Raw genomic sequence first — 15,610 nt, forward strand, 5'->3', positions numbered from 1 at the left:
GGATAAGATTTATAATGAATTGAAGAAAGTGTTGAAAAACATGTTTGTCATGAAACCAGAAGCTTTTTTACTTGGGATAATTAGAGAGGAATTACCCAAGAAAGATATTACGTTTTTTTCTGTATGCCACAACAGCAGCTAGAATTGTATTAGCAAGGAATTGGAAAACTGAAGATATACCCACGGTGGACAAACTGGCAGATGAAGCTGATAGAATTCATGGACCTGTCCGAGCTGACTGGGAGACTCCGGGACCAGGGGGAAGAAGTAAAAGGGGGATGTAGAAGAGTGTTAGTTAAGTTATTATTTGTATTAAGTGTTATTATATTGAATTTTAGGATTTAACTAGAATAGAATTGTATTTTGAGATAAGTTTAAGAGATCTATAGTATTGATAAGTCATTAAGAGTATTAATAGGTTTAGATAATTTTTAAAAAGGTTTGGAATCAAGATTTGGAAAGTACTAAGGAAGTAATATGATGAAACGTAGTTGGGAGGAAATGGAGGAAGTCGATAAAGATTTGTGATATAAGATTGATTTGATATCTTTTTTATTGTTGTGTTGGTATTTTGTTTTGTTGTGTATATTTTGTGTGTTTTTTCTGTTTTTCTGTTTTGTTTTTATAAAATCAATAAATATATATTAAAAGAAAAGAACCTGAGACCTTCTGTGTTCATGACAGACGCTATCACAGAGCTTTGGCTCTTCCTCACCCTTCCCCACCTTTCACTCTGTCCACACCCCACACCTCTCACTTCTCCCTTTTCTCTTGCTACAGCAAGTTACTGTTCTGACAAAAGCCAGGGCCCTCTTGAAGGCAGTTTCTCCCACGACATTGCACTGATGGGGAATGAGGGGCCAGCAAGATACACTTGTCAAACCCAGGCAGTGAGAGGCGTGCAGGGAGACTGCGGGTGGAAGAGCCATAAGTCAGTAGTCAATCTCACACTTCGCAGGCAGAGGGTCTTAGCTTTGATCCCTGACACTCTCATCTGAAATCCTAGCGATCCGCTGCGTATCAGCGTAAACAACACTGAGCAAGATGGACTAATGTTCTGGATCCATTGCAATGCAGCTATCCATAATCCTAGGTAGCTAAGCAAGCAGGTCCTTGCTAAAGGTAACTTGAATGCTACATGCATATCGGTCACAAGACCCTGGACTTTGCAAAATATAATTCAGACTGCATTATCAGTTGTCACGACTCAAGGGGCTAGCTACCTAGTGAAATCTGAGATGTGGAGAGCTTCTTCCAGTTCTTTTCTTTAAATCAACTGAATACACAGAGAGACCATGAATTATTCTCCCTCAGTCTTGAGATGCTGCTCAGAGTGTCTGCTCCCCTCCCTCTTGCAATACTTCCTAACTTCCAAACGGTGGTCAGTAAAGGAATCTTTCCGTCTCTGTTTGACTTTCTGCTCCAAGATACAAAGGGAGCACCTGGTCCTTGGAGAAGGAGGAGGTTCTACCAGGCTTTCAAGTGATACAGTGTCCGCTGTCTGCTACAATTATTTATTTATTTATTTATTTATTTATTTATACCCCACCCATCTGGCTGGGTTTCCCAGCTTCCAAAAAAATATTAAAATACAATAATCTATTAAACATGAAAAGCTTCCTGGTACTTAACACCAGTTAAACTAGCTAAAATGTACAAAACGAGTAGTAAAGTTTGCTGGAAAGATAAAGATGGCGAATTTTATCATATGTGGTGGAGATGTGAAAAAGATTTTGGGAAATGATTAATAACGAACTGAAAAAGATTTTTAGGTATACTTCCCCCCAAAAACCTGAATCTTTTCTATTGGGATTGATGGGAGAGGAAATAGCAAAAAGAGACCAGAGACTATTCATGTATGCTACAACCGCGGCTAGGACTTTATTAGCCCAAAAATGGAAATCACAAGAGATACCAACGATTGAGGAGTGGCAGACAAAAATGATAGTCTATGCAGAACTAGCAAAGTTGACCTGTGGGATCTGTGATCAGGGAGATACAAAGTACCAAAGAGAATGGAGTAAATTCATTGACTATATGGAGAAGAACTATAGAAGCTTAAAGACACTTTTGGGACCAAAATAAATCCTACGAATTGATTTATAATGTGGGTAAAAAGGAACTGCGAGATAAGATTGAACAATAAAGCCGAATGGCGGGAGGGAGGGAAGTCATAGCTCGGCAGAGCGAATTGTAAGAGGAGGAGATAAGAGGTTTTGTATTTGTTTTGTTTTTGTGTTGTTTGTTTATTTGGAAAATTGAATAAAAATTATTTGGAAAAAAAAGCTTCCTTAAACAGGGCTGCCTTCAGATGTCTCCGAAAAGTCTGGTAGTTGTGTTTCTCCCACTTCTGAGTCCTGTCTGTGTTCAGGATTAGAGCATCTGCTACCTTGCTCCTGTTCCTCATCCTCCATTATTTCCCAGCTCTTCGCTTCTTCTTCTGAGGTGTGTCCTGTTCGCCGTCACGTCACCACAAACCTGGGTCCATACTACCATCATCTTCCTCCTGCCCAGAAGAAGAAGAAGAAGAAGAAGAAGAGGAGGAGTTTGGATTTGATATCCCTCTTTATCACTACCCGAAGGAGTCTCAAAGCGGCTAACATTCTCCTTTCCCTTCCTCCCCCACAACAAACACTCTGTGAGGTGGGTGGGGCTGAGAGACTTCAAAGAAGTGTGACTAGCCCAAGGTCACCCAGCAGCTGCATGTGGAGGAGCGGAGACGCGAACCCGGTTCCCCAGATTACGAGTCTACCGCTCTTAACCACTACACCACACTGGCTCTTGGAGTGGAGGTCTCCACCACTCCTCCTCATCTGCCCAGTCTCTGACATCAGTTTAGGTAGCGTAAAGAACACCTATTGCTATTGTCAACTTCAAATCTGATTCTATCTTTTTTCACCATTTTCCATGCCATGACATTATGATGTGAGTTAAGAACGAACATTCTAGAGACAAGGACATGAATGCCGTTAGGTCCTCCATCAATTAGGCCATCTGGTTGCACAGGGGAAAATATTAATTCAGACCATGTTAAATCACACTTCTAAATTTCTTCCTTTATAGCTCCTCTGAAGGAACTGCAGGTGATGGATGAGAGAGCTTTAGGATTAATAGAACGGCTTATAGATAGTCTTATAGTGCCAGTGACTAAATCAATCACAGAAGCTCAGAATCACAATGACAAGCACAGAATAAATATCTAGAAAGATAATAGATAAGAATGAGCCCAAACTGTTGTGCTTCTTTGTCAAGCATACCCAAAAGTGACATAGGTAGTGAATCTCTGTGTTTCATGTCTCTGCAAACTCAAGCAAATTCAAAAACATGACAAGAAATGCATCGGCCCATATCTACATTTTTTTACAAGGATATCTTCCTTGAACTCCTCTGGAATCAAATGCAAAATATTCTCACAAAAAAGAGAGGGTTTGTTTTTTAAAGGAGAGCTACACTGGTTTGCACTGCAGGTGGTAGAGAACACCTGAAGGGGGGAAAAAGGCCTGCCCACAGGTTGAAAGTTAGCATGTCAGAGAAAAGGGGTCAACATAGCCTTCTGATATGCTAGTTTGCTTGGGGGGGGGCAGCCTAGCGCTGTTCTCTCTGGGCAACAGTGGCTCTCCAATTCACAGACCTGAGATCCTTTAACAGGAGACATCAAGAACTGTGAAGAGGGATTGGTTCTAAACCACTCTGAGAATTGTAGCTTTGTGAGGGGAATAGGGGTCTCCTAGCAACTCTCCAAATCATTTAACCAGCTCAACTCCCAGAATTCTTTGGAGGAAGCCATGGCCATTTAAAGTGGTATCATAATACCTCAAATGCATGCTGTGAGTGTGGCCTATGACATTTCGCTCTCAGGCAAACTTCTTAATTAGACTATGTAAAATAGAGGAGCCAAAAGGAGGACTGTTTTTAGCCTCTCAGTTGTGGGGCTCACAGATTATTTTGCTGCTCCTCATAAGGAGACCTTTCACTAGACTAAAACTGTATGAAAAAGGAACCAGTGAGCACCCTTACTAATGCACTTCTGTTGATCCTTTATTGTCTTTCTCTTCCAATTCTCTTTATTGTGTGTGATGCAGCAGCTAAAAAAGCCAATGCAATTCTGGGCTGCATCAATAGGAGTATAGCATCTAGATCTAGGGAAGTAATAGTACCACTGTATTCTGCTCTGGTCAGACCTCACCTGGAGTACTGTGTCCAGTTCTGGGCACCACAGTTCAAGAAGGATACTGACAAGCTGGAACGTGTCCAGAAGAGGGCAACCAAAATGGTCCAAGGCCTGGAAATGATGCCTTATGAGGAACGGCTTAGGGAGTTGGGTATGTTTAGCCTGGAGAAGAGAAGGTTAAGGGGTGATATGATAGCCATGTTCAAATATATGAAAGGATGTCATATGGAGGAAGGAGAAGGATTGTTTTCTGCTGCTCCAGAGATTAAAACTTCAAGAAAGAAGATTCCACCTAAACATTAGGAAGAACTTCCTGACAGTAAGAGCTGTTCGGCAGTGGAATTTGCTACCAAGGAGTGTGGTGGAGTCTCCTTCTTTGGAGGTCTTTAAGCAGAGGCTTGACAGGCATATGTCAAGAATGCTTTGATGGTGTTTCCTGCTTGGCAGGGGGTTGGACTGGATGGCCCTCGTGGTCTCTTCCAACTCTATGATTCTGTGATTCTGTGATTTGTGGATCCCATAAATACTTAGGCAGAAATTTGATTCAATTCATGTTTATATATGAAATGTATTAAGAGAATTTTTTTTTACCACAATGCTGACTAATTTTCAGAATAGTTTTTCCAGTTCTAAAAAAATGCAAACGGGTGTGCGAATTTTGAGAACTGAATTGGAAATTGGAGAAACGAGAAACGGGGGATTTCAACAGATTTCACCTACCCCTGCAATCACTGTTATACATATCCCTGAATGTTAATTGGCTAATACCTGTTGGTTAATTATTAGTAGCAAATTTAAGTTTTATAATCATTTGAAGGTGCTTATTTGCCTAGGTCATTTCCTTTTTCTGATGTCTATTTGTGCTGAGCTATGCACATGCCCAAGGAACAGTTTAAAAGATGAAATTATTCACCTTCTCACACAGTGGCTGTTGTGGCCTGTCGTGCCAGGCTCTGATCCCCAAAGACAGGGCCGGCCCTAAGGCAAGGCTGGGTGGTGCAATGCGTCAGGGCGCCGGGCTTCCAGGGGGCACCGCGCCCACCAGACAGCCGCGCTGCGCCCGCAGAGACGAGTGCGGTGCAATCCTGGTGCGCCACGACAGCGCCCTTTCCGCTGCCTCTCGCGGAGCCTTTGCCCTCCCGGCGATCTTCCCTCGGGATGCCCCCTGAGCACGGGCACCCCGAGGGCAGGAGCCGCCTTGGCCCCACACCTCTATGGCTGCGCCGGCCAGCCCACTGACAGGCGTCCCCCAAAAGCCCCACTACTCCGAGCAGGCGCCCTGCCCTGCCCCTTCAAGCTCCGGAGATGCTCCTGGCTGCCGTCGCAATCCCCGAAGCTGCTGGCGGGAGTCTGCGAGGCTGGGGCTCAACTCTGCAGCCACCAAACCGGGGTGCAGTTCCCGGAGCTCTAAATTTTGGGAAATTTGGCGCTGGATGGATCTTTGAGCCACGGCGCTGGATGTGCTTAAGATGGCCCTGCCCAAAGAGCAACTCTGGGATCAAGTGGCCAACAGTTGGGGAATTCCCTAGCCGGCCACTGTGGATTTCCATGCTTTTCCACCATCCAGTCATTTGAATTCCCAGCCTGCCCAGAATCTTTAAGTTCTCCTCCCACATATCCTTTTCCTTAAAAGTATGAGTTCATTCAGGAAAGATCGCAGGGTCTAGTTAGCATCCCCCTCCTATCCATTCTTCCTCTTCCTCTTCCCTGCAGTGTATCATTTCTGGGCCATCACTTCTATTATTAAAAATGTTGTGTCTCCAAATAAATCTCTCTAGTCTAGGCGGTGCTTTTTCAGGCCTATTTCTGGAAACTCACAATAAGGTGTCGGTGGTGATTAAGCACTGTATATATCTGTAACAGCACTTCTCTAAACAAATGGCCTGCAGCCCCTGACAGAACAAAAATGGGATGTTTTCTAAATATGATGACTAAATAAAGTGAAGCAACTGGTCTTTAGAAGCGAATTGAGAGGTCTCATAGGATGGGCCACAACACAACCGCAACAATATTAACCATCCATTTCTTCCTCTTATTTCATCCCCCCCCCTCAGGGTGTTCTTCAAACCTTTCGTAGCTTAAGCTGTTCCTTTTTGTTGTGTTACTGCAAACACCTACAGTATGTGACTGACATTCTCTTGCTATCTGAAGAGCATTGAATAATGGAGACAATTTAATCAGATGCAAAGATCATTACTTCCTGGTGCACTTCTTCCAAATGATATCCCGTTTGAGGATTAGAGTGGAAGCAGCTCCACAAAATTATTCAGACTGAGGTGGTAAAATTCTTCAGGCAGTAGGTATGGAGGTTTTATTTTGGAATGCTTTCCCACATGAAAAGCTCCCTGCATGTAGCAAACAATCACACCATCTTTCTCCTTGAGGTAATCCATTTTTAATCCATTAACTTGCCTTCACACTCCTACAACAGGGTACCTGGACAATTCTGAAATAGCGGTACATAAGATGAAACGTATAAAAATATTCTTTCCAAACTCAACCATCAGTAAAACAATAACTAGCAGCATCAACGCTAAGTAAATACCTGAGCAAATTAGCATGTCTTAGCTAGCAGCAAAAACTCTTCGAAGTTGGTGCCATTTGCATCTCAGAGGGGAGAGAGTTCTAGAACGGGAGGGCTAGGGCTGAAAAGGCGTGCCCTCAGGTTGTCACATAACATGTTTCAGATATCTGAGGCACCACTAGGAGGGCTTCCCCATAGATCTTAACCTACAGGCAAGTCAGTATGGGTCCTTCAAATATCTAGGTCCCAAGTTTCATAGGACTTTGTAAATTGGCACAAGCGCCTTGAATTTGGCTATGTAGCATTAGCAGTCAATGTAAACTTTCAAGAACCGGCATCTAGAAGCCAAAATGGCCACCACGACCGTGTTCTACCTCCCCAGGTTGGAGGCAGTTGTTAGTTGTTAGGAATTACAAGATGGCTGTGGTGTGGCCTGCTCTGGGTGAGCAAAGTACACTCCCTCTGAAGGAACAAAGAGTGTAGCTTGGGGTGCTTTTAGCTCAGGCATAGGCAAACTCCGGTCCTCCAGATGTTTATTGAGCCAACTCATTGATACATCTGCCTCAGTCTCCATATTGTAACTGCATACTTTCGCCTGCTTGGTAAACAGCAGCATTGGGGACAGGTGTGATTTGGATTTCAGTTGGGAAAAGAGCTTGGGGGGAAATCATTAACCCCCATCTCCCTCAAGCAAAATGGTTCTCATCTGAGTATTACCTCCCCTCAGTTGCTGCAACCCACGGGACTTATTGTTTGGAGGTCCTCTGCCTGGTTGTTTTAAAATAAAGCAGATGAAAGTTTCAAATTAATGAACATGTGAAAATACATTAAGTTCACTTTTAAAACTAAATAATGGATGTAGCAAATTTCCTAGGCCCTGCAGGTAAAGAGACTAAATATCAAGTTGTGATAAACAGGCAAGTATTAGTAAAAGCTGCAAACTAAGAAACATTATAAGTTTGCAACACTGCATGGCAAATTATATATTATCCCCCCACGGTGCCTGATTAAGAAGCCGAGATTTCTCACGCTGTTGGAACTTATCTTGTTCTTATACACCCATCATAGTCTTCCTTCCCATTATAGCAATTAGCAGTAATTATCTAATTACATTCCATAAAAGTCTTGCAAAGATGAGAACCTGGTTGCTTGGGACTCATCAGCTCTTTATACATGTTTATTCTGCTTTTTATTTCTGACCACAGGGGGAAGGGGGGAGGAAATAGAAAAGACTTTTTTTAAAAAAAGAATGTTGTGGATTATTTCCTATATTCTACGATATTGGAGAAGGAAGTCTTTTGTTAAAATATAGACACTAGCACTTTGTTGCTACAAACTGGTGGCAGCATAATATTAAGTCACTTACCTGTTGCATCCTAACCATCTATCTGTTAAGTACAGAATTATTACCTTTGCAAAATATGCCCATTTTAGCATTACCTGCTACCCATTTAACAAGGCATATTTATATACGTGAAATATAAGGCAGCAAGGTGAAACAGGGCCGTCTCAAGCTGGTCAGGCACCCAAACGAAAAACAAACCCAGAGTCCTTTTTGTTGGGGATAATTCAGAGGGAAATTCCCAGGTGTCAAAAAAGGTTATTTATATATGCCACTACTGGGGCCCGTGTTTCGTTAGCCAGCCCCAAAATGGAAACCGAGCAAAGTCCCAACTAAAGAAGAATGACAACTTAAGATGATGGAATATGCGCAGCTTGCAGACCTAACATAGAGAATTGGAGAACAAGAAGAACATATGTTTAAAGTAGATTGGAAAATGTTTCTTGAATATATGGAGGAAAAATGTGTATATTTGAAAACGGGGGCAGCATTAAGATAAATTCAACAGTGCAAATAGGTTTTGGTTTCATTTATATAAAATATGCAGGGATTTATGTTATGCAAAATGAACCATGGAAAGAGAAGAAAGGAAGTCATGGATATTTTAAGGTTGTTTATATGAATATTCTAAATTGTAAAACAGAGTGTGTGTGTGTGTGTGTGTGTGTGTGTGTGTGTGTGTGTTAAGCAGGAAATGCTTAACCCTCTTATCACCTGCTTTTTCGCTGCTCCAGAACTCTCAATGCAAGCAACTATTTCCTGCGCAGGACATCAGCTGCGCATATGCTCTTTACAAATATACACTTGGAAGCCTGAGTGGTGAGGGGAAAGCAGGTGAGGAAAGGATTAGGTGCGCCATCTTCTTCCATCACTTCTCAGTTCTCAATTCCCCCACTTCCTACACTGCTTAAAATAATAATAATAATTTTGTGAATACCATGGAGTTAACACCTTTCTCTCGGAAAATAGGATACAGTCTTTCCTGAACTGTGGCCAATGGTTAGGGAATGGTGGAAACGGTAATTCTAAAAACCTAAATTGTGCCAGGTTGGGCGATGCCATCACCTTAATGTAGGTAATGTAGACACACAACTGGGGATTGTGATATCAGATTCCACTCTTGCTAGAAATGCTGCAATCCAGCTTTGAGAAAACGTGGTTTTCTTTCTTGAAATGCAAGTTGTATGAAACACTCCCCCCCCCCAATCCCTGCATGGTTGTGAAACATTATATAACTAATCTGCCCATAATGAAAGCATCCAACAGTGGTTAGATGAAAACAACAGAGATATTGTTTGATATATCTCATTATCCGGTACTTCTGTTCCAGTAGAACTGCAGGGACAGTCATGTCAGTTCCATAATTAGCTGAAGGACATGAATTGTGCTCACTGTCACACCATCGACGACTGTATTTTGATAATATATGGTAATGCAACCGTTTAATGAGAGCATTGTCAATATAATAATAATGGCTCCAGCTGTCATTGCTGTAGGGTGAGAGCTGTGCGAGGGGGTGGAAGAAGTCTAATGATAGGACAGTGCTAAAGGGGAGATTAGATTAATAAAAGATCAATAGCCAAGCTCTGTTCCACAAGTCTGATGATTATGCTCTCTGAAGAGAATGCTTGATTTTGATTGATTCATCAGGCGGCTATGAGATCAAAAGCAGGTCACTATTCCTTATGTATCAACACATTGAAATTCCACCTTTAATAGACTAAGAAATGCTGTATCATTCTCAGAAGAATCCTACACCTAGTTTATGAATGAGTAAATTCTCCAGTGTCCCATTGGATCCCAATAGTAATACAGTGGTACCTCAGGTTAAGAACTTAATTCGTTCTGGAGGTCCATTCTTAACCTGAAACTGTTCTTAACCTGAGGTGCCGCCGCCGCACGATTTCTGTTCTCATCCTGAAGCAAAGTTCTTAACCCAAGGTACTATTTCTGGGTTAGTGGAGTCTGTAACCTGAGGCGTCTGTAACCTGAACCGTCTGTAACCTGAGGTACCACTGTAATCATAATTTATTATTTATACCCCGACCATCTGGCTGGGCTTCCCCAGCCACTCTGGGTGGCTTCCAACAAAATATTTAAATACAGTAATCCATCAAACATTAAAAGCTTCCCTAAACAGGGCTGCCTTCAGATGTCTTCTAAAAGGCTGGTAGTTGTTGTTCTCTTTGACATCTGATGGGAGGGTGTTCCACAGTGGGCATCACTACCAAGAAGGCCCTCTGCCTGGTTCCCTGTAGCTTTGCTTTTCACAGTGAGGTAACCGCCAGAAGGCCCTCAGAGCTGGACCTCAGTGTCCGGGTAGAACGATGGGGGTGGAGACGTTCCTTCAGGTATACTGGGCCTAGGCCATTTAGGGCTTAAAGGTCAGCACCAACACTTTGAATTGTGCTCAGAAATGTACTGGGAGCCAATGTAGGTCTTTCAAGACCGGTATTCTGTGGTCTCGGCGGCCGCTCCCAGTCACCAGTCTAGCTGCCGCATTCTGAATTAGTTGTCCAGTGTTGCAGCCTCATTTCTTCCCAAATTTGCTCTAGGTGGTAGCTCTAATTTTGCTCGATGAATCATGTAGGCCATGAGCTATTGACAAAGAAGAACACGAGCAGGCAAGAGCACAGTGGGCTCAGAGGACTGCAGGCCAGGAAGTCAACACAGCGAGGAATTCAGAGGTGAGTGAACCGAAGTTAGATATTGACAGTTACAGGCATTGATATGAACTCACTACCCAGATCTTTTAGATACCAGCCTATGAGTATCTCTTAAGTTTGTGTCACATTTCACTCAGGTATAGAGGATGTCTTTTGATATGGAATGTGAAAACGGAGGCATTTAGGCTCAAATAATCTGTTGTGCCCGAGGCACAGAGTTCTTGCATGCAGTTTTGGTACATCTTGCTTCACTAGTGAGTGTCCCTGATGAAGCCGTGTCGAGGTACAAATTCAGATGAATGGTATTTAGTGTGATGAGAAGCATATAGCCAATGGGGCATCGGCCAAAATCTCCGAGAAACAAACCGCTGAGCATATTTTGAATTTATATATTCCATTATGTCCCACGTCTATTTGCCAAGTATCTTTTAGCACAGGGAAGATGACCTTTCCCCCTTTTCACACTGAGGTCCAGCTCTGAGGGCCTTCTGGTGGTTCCCTCACTGCAAGAAGTGAGATTACAGGGAACCAGGCAGAGGGCCTTCTCGAGTGGTGCCCGCCCTGTGGAACGCCCTCCCATCAGATGTCAAAGAAATAAACAACTATCTGACGTTTGGAAGACATCTGAAGGCATCCCTTTTTAGGGAAGTTTTTAATGTTTGATGTTTTATCGTGTTTTTAATGGGGGTTGTGGCACTCATCTTGTTTTCAGGCCAAGGGAGACGGTGTTTGTTCACAGGCAGCTTTCCGGGTCATGTGGCCAGCAGGACTCAACTGCTTCTGGTGCAATGGGACACCGTGATGGAAACCAGAGTACACAGAAACGCCGTTTACCTTCCGCCGCAGCAGTACCTATTTATCTACTTGCACTAGTGTGCTTTTGAAATGCTAGGTTGGCAAGAGCTGGGACAGAGCAACGGGAGCTCAACCCGTCGTGGGGATTCGAACCGCCAACCTTCTGATCAGCAAGCCCAAGAGGCTCAGTGGTTTAGACCACAGCACCACTCACATCCTAGTGTTATGTATAACTGTGTATCAGTGGTTGTCTCACAGGTTTCTTTTACAGGTCCTCTCCCCCAAGTTTTTTACCTGCTGGCAAGTTGCAAGATGACACCTAGCAACAGCAGCCCAGCTTGATGAAATGGCTCATTATCTGGAACATTCTGTTTGTCGTGACTTAACAAACCATATCATGAAGGAAGTGAGTGACATCTTAGTCTTCCGTTGCCGTAGCAACTATGGACTTTTGCAAAATGCCTCAAGTGAATCCTTTGGTAAAGTGGATTCTTCCCTCATCGGTGTTTGGTTTTCTAATCTTCCTGCTTCATCTGTCACAGCTCATAACTTCACCACCATTACCTCAGATATTGAGGTGGACCAGTGGAGGGAAAGACAATGATGTTGTCACACTTGATCTCTCCATGGGGCCCATTGTCTGAATGCATTCTAAGGCAGCTCAGGCAAGAGAAAAGGGCTAGGATGGAATGCCCTGTTGCAGACCCAGAGAGCTGTGTTGTTTGCCTTCAATGCCGGGCTGCGAACACAACTTTGCACATCTCCTAGAGAAAGCCTCTATTTACGATGAAGGATTTGTGACAGAATCAATGGATACAAGTACAAGAGACAGAAGTCTCTTAAAGATGATGTGCATTGATGATGTTTGACAGTGGGTTACTGAATATGATAGGAAGTCATTGTAGGAAGTCATTGTAAGAGAGGTGCCAGAGATGTCACTATTATTTCTACACAGGCTCATTCATACCCTAGGCAAAAAAATCCAGAAGGGACCAAATTTTGCTACAAGCAAACTTCATCAGAGTCAGACCATCAGTCCTGAAATGGCAAAATTAACTAGGAAGCTCAGAAATCAAGAAGACAAGAGCTTTAAAAAAGAATGGGAAAAGTTTACAATTTATTTACAAGACCATTGTAAGCAGGTTAAAACATTAGCAGGATTTTAGCCACACTTGTAAATTAATAGAAAGTATGGACGCAGGTGGCACTGTGGGTTAAACCACGGAGCCTAGGGCTTGCCAATCAGAAGGTCGGCGGTTTGAATCCCCACGACGGGGTGAGCTCGGTCCCAGCTCCTGCCAACCTAGCAGTTTGAAAGCACATCAAAGTGCAAGTAGTTAAATAGGTACCGCTCTGGGGGGGAAGTTAAATGGCATTTCCGTGCGCTGCTCTGGTTCACCAGAAGTGGCTTAGTCATGTTGGCCACATGACCTGGAAGCTGCACGCCGGCTCCCTCTGCCAATAACGCGAGATGAGCGCCGCAACCCCAGAGTCGGTCACGACTGGGCCTAATGGTCAGGGGTCCCTTTACCTTTACCTTTTATGGACAATTTGAAAAGATAAAATTTGGACAGCATTGATATGCAGATGTAAATATTATCAATAGGACCCATAGGAGGGATGGGGGAAAGTCAGGAGATTCAGAGCAATCTCAATATTTGAATCTTGAATTGGTTTTTGTTGTATTTTTATTTTTTAGAATCATATTATTATTATTATTATTATTATTATTATTATTATTATTATTATTATTATTATTAGGCCATTAGTTCACCTAGTATAGTTATTGTTATTGGCCTTTATTGGCATAAGTTTAAACAATAAAATCATACAAAACCATTCAAATACATTGATAATCCAAACACATACAATATATAAAAGACTAGAAAGCCACCATTGAATAAACCAGGCAACTTTAGCTTTAGCTTTAAAGATCTTGGCTAAATACCCTGAAACAATCTTGGTCATTTTGGGAGTATCATCCCTCAACAAATATTGGATTACAGACTCTTTGTAAATTGATATTTTAAGCCTCAGGACTTATCTTTATAACTTGACCCTGTTTACTAAAATAATAACTGGACTCAGTTTGCTTTCATTGTGTCCAAGAAGAAAAAAGCCAATAATGTGTGGTTTTAAGAGTGTGCCCCCAGAAATGTAGAAATGCCTACAATCATATAGACAACAATTATTTGAGCTGAAAGAAGGTGGGGGAAGTTACCTGAAATATCAAAGGCATCATATCTATTAAGTTAAACCAATATTCTGGATGCATCAATAAGTCTCAAAGCCACTTGGCATAGCAGGGTCAATTGCCTCTCTGTAGGTATCAACATGCCCTCACAATAGAACATATTTCAATTTTCACAGAATGCATTTCAGTTCTCTGACAGAACAAAGGAGCACTTCCCTGAGGGAAAAAAACAGCAAAGGTAGAAACATTGTACTGAGCCAGCACAGCTGAGGTTCAGGAGCATTCTTCAAACAACCTCACTGGGTCATATTTGGTTGTTCGGTTATCTTTTGGGGAGAAGCTGCTCATTTCCCCCCGAGTTGCTGCTCTTGTCAAAAAGGAAACAATGATCCAGTTTAAATTGGCAAACAGATGGTGACACTATAGAAATGTCATTTGAGTAAGTGTGTGTGTGTGTGTGTGTGTGTGTGTGTGTGACGCTTTGAGATGGCAGCTAATGAAACACAGAACAGCCTGAGAAATGGATGTTGCACGGTAACAAAAGAAATGTTTGTACGTATTGAGATTCTCTCTCTCTTCGCTGGGCATAGAAAGAACAACAACAAAGGGGCAATGAAGGCAGTACTTGTAAGAAGTTGACTTCTTTCATTAGAAAAAATGTCAAGATGGGATCAGTTACGTCAGGTTGACTATCAGCCCACTCTTGTGGAATTGTTCACCAACAAAGCTGGTTCCAAACAATGTTCCATTAATGCACCATGTTTTGGAGAAGAGATTGGTGAAAAGCAGGTAGAGGGCATGATACGAGGATCTGATGCAAATCTTGCATGGTTTCCAAAGCGAGTATTCTATATGGAGGTCACCGTCACCAGATCAGAAGGAATATCAGGCTTCAGTCCAACCAGAAGTGACTACAAATGACTTTGTTCTGCATGATGTGCTAAATTGAGTAAGCAGGTTCTCCCATAAAGGAGAGCATGGGTTGCGGAAGGGTTAACAAGACATCCCAGGGTGGGAGAGTCGGGTCAGTTTAGATGGCCACATGTGTGATTGGTGGGTGTGCTGTTGCTGGCGAAATTTGCTTGTAGCAAGTGATTGATTGACAGCCTTACCCTATATATGCTTAGAGAGCAGCTTTCAGTTCCACTTTTGCTGCTCACAATGAATCTCCTGCCCGCCCTCCTCTAATTTTAGGTGTTTTTGCATTGACCTTGCTGCGCCTCTCATGGGGTTGCCTGTTTTGGATCGGGGGCCTGGTAGGAATTTTGCCACTTGGCTGATTGGCTGGTGCCAGGTGGTTTTTGCCTACTACGCTGCAATAAGTCACAACTTGTAAGGTTGGCGGTTAGGCATTGGTTCAAACTGGATGGTTGAGGGGTACGGATTTGGTTGGGCCTTCCCCTCATGGTTGCTGCTGCCTTTAGAGGTATTCCTTTAAAGGAATCCTGGGGCTATACATGTAGTCCGCGTATCCCCGCCAGGGGCCAGGGCCATGCATGAGCCTCGGGGAGCATCTGAGGGTGAGGTCAAGGGCGTGGCCCCTGCCCCCATCTCTCCCGGTAAGAGTGCTTACCTACTGGCTCCCCTACTAGGCTAGTGGGAGTCAGATCTGTCCCAGGTGGGGGACAGACGGCAAGAACCAATGCCTAAGCAACCACTCACATTCAGTTGTATTTAAATAAAGTTGTGGCCAAATTAATGCCAAAAACCTTAAACTTAAAATATTGTGTGAGGTGTGAGTTATTGGGGGGGGGATGTCTTGGTACCTCGGCATGCAATAATGTTTGCATATCCACAACTAACTTTGTCAGGCTATTGTGGGTGTTATGTATTGGTTTAATCTGTGTTCATGAGTTTCTCTGCTAGTCCTGTAACTACCTTTCCCGCTCCTGGGCGATTCAAATGGGTGCGGGGACAG

This window comes from Zootoca vivipara, chromosome 1 (assembly GCF_965207765.1).
Source record: "Zootoca vivipara chromosome 1, rZooViv2.hap1.1, whole genome shotgun sequence".
NCBI classification, from domain to species: Eukaryota; Metazoa; Chordata; class Lepidosauria; order Squamata; family Lacertidae; genus Zootoca; species Zootoca vivipara.